Here is an 8,125-nt window from a genome sequence, read left to right as displayed (position 1 = left end):
GGAGAGCTGTGGCCCCAGGTTGCTTGTCCCCTCACTTGTGTGGGTGCAAACACGCCACTTGGCCTCAGAAGAGAAAACAAGGATAACAAATGGCTGGACCCATGGTCCTGCTGACGCTGGAGGGACCACCAGCCACCACCACATTCCCCAGCCAAGGCTTTCCGGAGCGTGCTCAGGGCACAGTGTGCACACCCAGGACCACCCCCCGGCTCCTTCCTTGGTCACACCAGCACTGCCTGGCACTGCCCTTGCTCCTGCCCGCTGCTCACCTCCAGCCTTCACCTCTGCTGAGCCGCTTCCCCTGCTCACCCGCCCTGCTGCCGCCGGTGGGTGCTGGGAGGATGGGAGCTGGTGGGCGAGCGCTCGGTGCCTGCGAGCTGCCTCCCCGGCGGCGCTGGGCTGAGTCAGAGCTCGGCCCTCCCCGCGGTTACAACACAGCGCCCTTTCCCCTCTCCAGGCAGGCCGCCGCTGCAGGAAATGTCCTTTTTTAATAGCAGTTGGGATTTGTTTCCTCCTTGAAATTCCCCAGCCTCGCGAGGCCAGCCATGAGGCCAGACCTGGGCTTTTGAAGGAAGCCTGAACCCCCTGGCCAGGAGGGCTCTGCTGTGAGTGGCTCTGGGCTGCCCCACTCTCTGGAGGGGGGCAGAAGGCACCAGGCAATGCTCAGCTCCACACAGGCACCCTTTCCCCTCCTCCTGGCCCCCAAAAGCCTGATCTCCACTACCAACGGGGCTCCATCCCTGCCTCAGCAGAGCTCTGATCCAGCTCTGGCCATCAGCTACCCAAGCAGCCCTGATGCCACCTCCCACTGGCTGAGGGACTCATTGCTGGATGATACCAGGCAAGGTAAATCCTGTCCAAGGACCCTCCCAGGTGCCTCCCTCCCAGGTGTTAAGGGTCGGGATAATGGAGGGGAACGTGCTCTTACTGGAAAGACTCACTCAACTCTACAGAAATTTAAGGGACTGACCCCACGGCAGCTTCTGCTGCCTGTTGGGTGTCCCTCGCACAGGAATGCTGCTTGCTGTCACTTTGCAGCACAAGCTGGTGGAAGGACAGCTCCAACATTCCTTCCCACCAGGGCCTTCCAGCTTCCCAGCATCTCTATCCATCTCCCAGCATCTCCATCCCATCCCCCAGCATCTCCATCCCGTTCCCCACAGACCATGGTGGCTGCCACAGAGGAGAGGTGCCTCCTCTCTCCCTTCCTTCCTCCTTCCCTCCCTCCCTCACCAGCACTGGTATTAAATCAAAGGTTTATGAGAAAATGGAGGGGCCAAGGGAGATCCTAATCTGGTCGTGGGCTGATTAACCCTGAGTTCAGGCTGAGGTCCTGATGCTCAGCTATAAATAGCTCTGCCTTCCCTTTCCCATCCTCCCGCCGGGGCTGCGGCGTGCCTGCCCTTTTATGGTCAAAAAGGCAGATTTGGAGACCGAGCGGCCCCCATCTCCCATGTTGGGGGCGAGCCAAGGGGGCCCAGGGGGATGCTGCTCTTTCTCGCTGGGGTTTGCTGGGATAAATTATAATGCCAAGAACAAAGGAGCAGGTCTGGTGGGCTGAGAGCAGGGGATGGGTGCAGAGGGAAGATCTCATCTGGTTTGTGCTCCTTCCTCCCAGGCAGGCAGCCCCTCTCCTTGGTGCCAGAGAAAGGAAGAAATCACCTAATTTGGTGTCTCTGTGGAGAGCCAGGGTCCTCCTCACCCAACTTGAGGCACAGGGTCGTGGTATGGTGGGGACTGCAAGAGGGAGCCCAGGGACAGATGAGGCCTCTGCCACCTCCAGGCTGCAATCACAAGCTGACATCTCCCTGTTTATCACCTCGGGGCAGGAGACCTAGCCCACTGTACCTGCCTGGCCACCACTGCCCAGTTCTGTGCTGCTATACAGAACCCACTGGTGCAAAGCTACCAGTGCCAGCTGCTGTGGTGAGGGGCTGAAACCCTCCAGCAACACTAGAGCTTGGCTTGGGGATGAGAAAGAGCCTCCAGAGGGGCAGGAGCAGCAGGAAGGGGCTTTGTGGCTGGAAGAAGCATAGCTAAGGAAGAGCCAAGGCACACAGCAGCCCGGTCATCACCTTTCCCATGGCCTCAGCTCCTCCCTGCTGCCCCCATCCCACTGAACACCATCTCCCCATCCTTAGCTGGTTTCCTCCTCCCAGAGCTGCCTCCCCCTCCATGGGGTAGCAGAGCCCTGGGCCCCCGCCCCAGTCCACTGCTGCAAGGTGTTTTGGGGGTCTGGGGAGCCCACCAGCAAGGGCTGACGCCTGGTGTCCCCGGTGCTGGCCCTGGGGCACACGGAGCGTGGGAGCGGGTGCCGGCATCAGCCCTCCTGCTCTGTTTACACGTCACATTCCCTGTCCAGAGGAAGTGGTGCAGGGGTGAAGTCCCAGCGGGGACAGGCCATCACGTCACTGGCCTCCAGCCCTTGCTGGGAAGGGCTGGTGGGAACCCAGAGCGCTGTGGGGAGAGCTCCGGGCTGATAGGGTTCCCAAGCAGTGTGGGGTGGCTGCTCTGGCATCCTCCTTGCTCCCTGGGCTCTGCTCTTCACCCTGCTCTTGCACGGCTCCCAGGCGGAGCTGGCTGAAGGAGCTGGCAGAGGGGATGCTCCTGGGCATGGTGGGCATGCAGGAACTCACATGAGGCCAGCAAAGAGTCTGAAGCTGGGTCGGGCAGGGAACAGCGAGGCTCCCTCTCCTCTCGCAGAGGCACAGCCACAGTGTGACTGGAGCTCATTAAACTGACAGTGCTCTTGGCTTTTATCTGGGCTTTTTCATCTTATCTCTGCTCCAGCAAGGCAGAGGGGGAGTAAGGGTGTGTGTGCAGCATCGCCTGGACATGAGAGGAGCCCAGCTAGTAAATCACTGCCCCCGCAGGCCCCAGCTTTCCCAGCCCTGCCTGCTGCCCACCCAGCTGAGCAGTAAAAGACGCTAAAAGAAAATACCCTAAATGGGTTGAGCTCCCAGCAAGCAGGAGATGAGATGTGGAAAAAAGGTCGAGCACAAGAGTTACACCAGCACTGATACTCAGGTGCCATGTCCCTGCAGCGCCCGTGGAGACAGGATCCCCAGGCTGGCAGATCCCCAGGCAGGGCTGGCCGGGGAGCGCCTCGAGTGGGGGTGAGCAGTGCAGCTCCTCTGCTTGGATGTGGAAGTGCTCATGGGGGCTGGAGGTGGGGAATAATAAAAATGAAATTTAAAAAATAAAGTTAAAAGGGAAAGACAATTCGGTGATGAGGGATCCCAGTTAAGAAGGCCAAGCTGGGAGAGATGTTGCCCTATGTACCAGCAACCATGGAGCCGGTTCCACAGTGAGCACCAGGGTGACCTGTTGGCCACCACAGAGCATCTGCCCCACACGCCACAGGAGGGGTCCCACAGCCCCGAACCCAAGCCCTGTCTGCTGCTGTCCCTTGTCCAAGGGAAGCTGCTCATCTGCCTCCTAGCAGAGCTCGGTCCAGGGAGAGGCAGTGCCATCCTTCACCTCCCAGCCCTGTGTTGCCCACAGAGCAGAGCAGGGGAGATGTGCTCCCTTGCAGCGGTTTCAGAGCAAAGACCTGGCTGCCTGCACGCCACTGGCCAGCACCCACAGACCCCCTTCCCCAGGGTGGGAAGCCTCCAGCACTGCCAGCACGTCCTCCCTCCCTGCAGCCACTGGAAAAGGGGCTTAACAGAGCTGTCGCACCTCCATCCCAACACAGCCACAGACAGGGCCGAGCCCCCTGACATTCACGGGGGACAGACTGCTGGGGCAGGTGGCACTGCCTGCTGTGCGGAGCAGGACAGTGTCCTGCAGGGCTGGCTGTGCCCCGGGCAGCCCCACCAGCACACCGCCTCCAGGCACACCGACCACCTCCTGTGGCTCCAGCATGCACGGCACCGTGCTTCCCTGCCTCAGCCACACCGGGACAGGGAAGATGTTGGTGCTCAGCACCTTCTACCTCAGTGTCTCACACCTGGCTGCCTCTCGCCCAGTCCAACCACACGACAGCTGCACAGAGCGTGAAACTAATGCGAGCACAGGGCTGGCTGGGGGCTTGCTGACCCTCCAGAAGCCCCCTCCCTATCCCTCAGGCAGTGTGACCATCCCCAGCAGGTCCATCAGCACGAAGCAGCCTAGTCCCTCACCTCCACCCAGCAGCAGAAAGATGCTCGCTCACAGCAGCCTGGCCCTGGTGCATCAGCACTGCAATGGGCTCCCACTGTGCTGCTCTGCAGTGACCAGCTCTGCCCCAGCACTGCTGCTTCTCCCTGTCCTAGGACAGCACTGTCATGGCCTTGCATCGCCACATCAGCTCTAAGCTCAGCTCTGCTGGCTGCAGGGGCTCAGTGTGCAGCAGGGATTTGTCTGCTGCTGCCACGAAGGGTCCCTGTCCGTCCCTTTCCATCTCTGGGGCAGCCCAGGGCACCCACCGGCCCCTTTCCCTGCCCAGGCTGGTGTCACTGGGGTGTGGGACAGAAAATCTCAGTTCCCCGCAGGTAACCATGTCCCTGGCTCTGCATGCGGTCTGACTCCAGCCTCTGCCCTTGGCCATGCCAGAGGAGCCTGGCCCCACATCTGCTGTCCCTGCCCTGAGTCAAAGAGATGGGGTACCCCAAGAGGCTGGGGGAGCACTAGCACCTCACAGCCCACTGGCTGGTAGGGGAGGAGGATGAGGCTCTGCACCTGAGCCCAGCTGGTGGGTGTTGCCAGCAGACAGACACTGCCCCTGCTCCCCAGCAGGCAGCACATCCCCACTGCCCCGGGGGAGGCCAGAGCCAGGTATGGAGGCAGGGCTGAGACGAGCCCTGTGAAAGCACATGGCCCCAGGCAGGCAAAGGGGTTCGGGACCAGTGAGTGCTCCCCCAGCAACCGCTGGCCTTCAGCCATGGGACGTGTGCTGGGCTTCATCCTCCCCGGCTGGAGCCTCCCCCCGAGCAGGATCTGCTCCGCTTGTCTCTTCTGTGTGCTCCCAGCCAAGGTCAAAGGATGGTGAAATGACTCCAGAGCTCAGATTTCCAGCCTCTTGCCTCATTATTTGCTGCTTAACTCTGGCTTACTCATGAAGACAAGCTTTTGCTGCTTCTGCCCCACAGAGGTTAAGGTGCTGGGGCCGCTCTGGGCAGTGTGCTGGTGTCCCCAGCCCAGCACTCAGCTCCCTGTACTGCCAGCGCTCCTGCCTGCAGGCTGCCTGTGCCACACCACTGCCCACCACCTTTCCCAGGCATGGGGGTGACCAGTTGAGCACAGTGCCCACACGCCTGCCCACTGTGAGTGGGAGCCCTCACCTGCCACGAGGCAAAGCATGCTGAGGGCTGATGGTATGGCTCACCGTGGCCCCATTCACCAGGAGCTGTGGCAGGCTACACCGCTGGGCCCCGGGGAACTGCCTGTCCCCAGCTCAGCCCCAGGAGAGGAAGACCAGCGAGATGCCGGGGATGAGCAAAGGCAGGTTTCGCTGGGGGTGTGGAGGAACAAGCCTCGGAAAAGCTTGGTCAGGAACAAGGCTGGCTCTTGGATAGAAAAGGAGACTGAGAAAAGGAAAAAATAAAAGCTCTTAATCATCTCCAGACTGCCTCTTGACAAGCGTGGAGGGAAATGCCACTCTATCCAGCAGCCACCCAGAGCTACAGCCTGTCTAGACACAGCCTTCCCTGAATTCCTGCTGATAACTGCTTGGGAAATCTTTGGCGGAGGCGTCTGCCTGTATTTGTTGGAAATTAACTCCTCTCCCATCGGCCAGTGGCCACAAATGGCATTGCCCTTCAGCAGGGCACACCGGCCAGTGCATGGAGGCCGGGGAGCTGGGGCAGGCACAGGCAGGATAGCCCAATACCGGGGACACCACCGCTGGGACAGGGACGCAGGCCATGTCACACCAGTGGTTCCCTGTCCCCATGTGCAGCATCCCAGTGTCGAGATGCCACAACTTCACTGGGAGCAGCCAGCAACAGCGGGAAGCCCTTGAGGCACAGCAGGATGAGAACAGACTGGACCATGGTGGCCATGGTTGCCCTAAGAGGTTACAGTGCCCTGGTTACTGTCACCATCCCTTTGCAGAGGGACACAGAGCCCCTGTGGGAGCTTGCACCCCCAGGGATGGCTTTGCACCCTGTCTGGGCCCACTGTTCTCATGCTGGACCTGAGTGACAGCTGGTGGTTGTCCCTGTGGCGGTGGGAGCCGCCCTGCAGAGGAAGGAGGCAGCGGGACATGGCAGTTTGCTGCCACATGCCTGCCAGGCAGTGTCCCCAGGTGACCTGCTGGGAGAGGACAGCCACTGCTGGTGCCCTGGAAGTGGAGGAACGGCATGGGGCCAGCCATAATCCAGGCAAAGGCAGCACTGCATCCTGCGAGGGACAAAGCAGGGAGGAGGCACGAAACAGAGAGCCTCAGGGAGCCTTTGCAAGGCCTAAGATCAAGGCTGTCTAGGAACAAACCCTGTCCATCCTCTCACGCCATAGGGGCCGGCAGCCCTGCCACTGCCTGCTGCATACTCCATGCCCTTCCCACCAGCCCCGTGGCCAGGCCAGGGCTCAGCTGCTGCCTCCCACAGGGTGACCATGCTCAGCAGCCACTGCTGCAACTCCAGAGGGTTGTGGATGCAGCACCCGTTCACCCTGTGAGTGACGGAGCCGGGGAAACGCTGGCAGCTGGGACCACGCCAGGGGTTGCTGGCTAGGGGCTGCAGCCAGGGAGGCAGAGCAAGGCAGCAGCACAGGCTGGACTGGCATCGGGGTCCCAAGAGCTGTGGGTCATAGGATGCTCTCTGACAGCGCGAGTGACTGGGTAGGGTGTCTTCAGCACCCTGCAAACTTTCTGTGGTGCAACACAGCCCCATCCCCTCCTCCCTCAGCCTGTTTTCTCCAAAAAGTGTCAGCAGCACAGCCAGCCAGAGGAGCTGAACGAGTGGCCCATGGCTGCTGCTGCACTGGGAGCCCACCGTCTGGGCTTGCCTTCAGTTTCCCATTTTTTCCATCCTAAACATATACAGAGCAGAAAACAATTCCTCCCCCAGCCCTGGGAGGGCCCTTCTCTGCCTCCAAAAAGCTTGGTGAGCCCCAGCAAGCCCCTCTCCCAGGGCCAGGACTGAGCTCTAGGGACAAATTTTGGGGAATCTCTTTGCTCGGGACCACCTCATCCCAAGGTGGCTCTGGCCATTCCTCGCCAGCTCCGTGCCCAGCTGGATTCCCTGCCAGTTCCCCACGACTGTCCTCCACTCACCTCCCTTCCTCCTTGGGCACAGCATTGCACCTGGGGTGGGGGTACCCCTGCCCACCTCCCTGCAGCCGGCTGGGCTGATCATCCTGTGGCTGGCAGAGGGGGTGCTGGGGGGAGATGCGCTTTCCCTTGCCTCCTGCCTGCCTGCCCCTGCCCATGCCTGGGGTGGGCACCGGACAGAACAGGAGCACTCACGCTGCCAGGGAGTCTCAGCACCAATCCCCCAGTCCCCAGCGCCCCATGCAGCCAACCGCCCCACGCGCCCAGCACGCCTGCCCATGCACCCACCTGCTCCCTCCATCCACGGGCACCTACCTGCCACCTCACACCTGCGGTGGGGCACCGTGGGGACACGGGCACACGCCTGCCACCTCCTCTCGGCACGTTATAACCCACCACTGGGACCCCAGCACTGCCAGCTGGGGTTTTTTAAGTGGCTGGCATGGGAGCCCTCAGCAAAAAACTCCTTCCAGGCTGCTCAGAAGCTGGAAAACCTTTTTCTTTTTACCTTATATGAGCTGCAGGAGGAGGCCAGGCTGCCGACGGGTACCGCTGTCAGGGGCGCCGAGGGGATCCATTGGCTGGGGTGCCGTCACGTGGCCCTGCCGCCACGACCCGCCGCCGCGCAGCCCAGTGTTGCTTTTACCCCCTAAGGAAGGGCTGCTTGACAATTTTCATATTTCTTCTAAATTTGGAGATTTCAGACAATGCTGGAGGCTTGGCTCGGGATGCCAGAGGCCCATGTGGAAGTCATTAAGTCGGAGAGGGGGAGCGAGGGAAGGACGGCTGGGGGGAGCAGGGGGGAGGAGAGCGGCCAGGGCTGCGCCGGCTGCCAGAGACGCGCCTGGGAACCCAGGCCATCCCGCCCGGAGAAAGTTGTTTGCAATAACTGACTTCCTCTCGGCCCTGGGACCACGCACGGGGGGGACA

This window comes from Athene cunicularia (genome assembly GCF_003259725.1).
Source record: "Athene cunicularia isolate RWA chromosome 13 unlocalized genomic scaffold, athCun1 chr13_part1, whole genome shotgun sequence".
Taxonomy (NCBI): domain Eukaryota; kingdom Metazoa; phylum Chordata; class Aves; order Strigiformes; family Strigidae; genus Athene; species Athene cunicularia.
Note: the sequence above shows the minus strand (reverse complement) of the source record.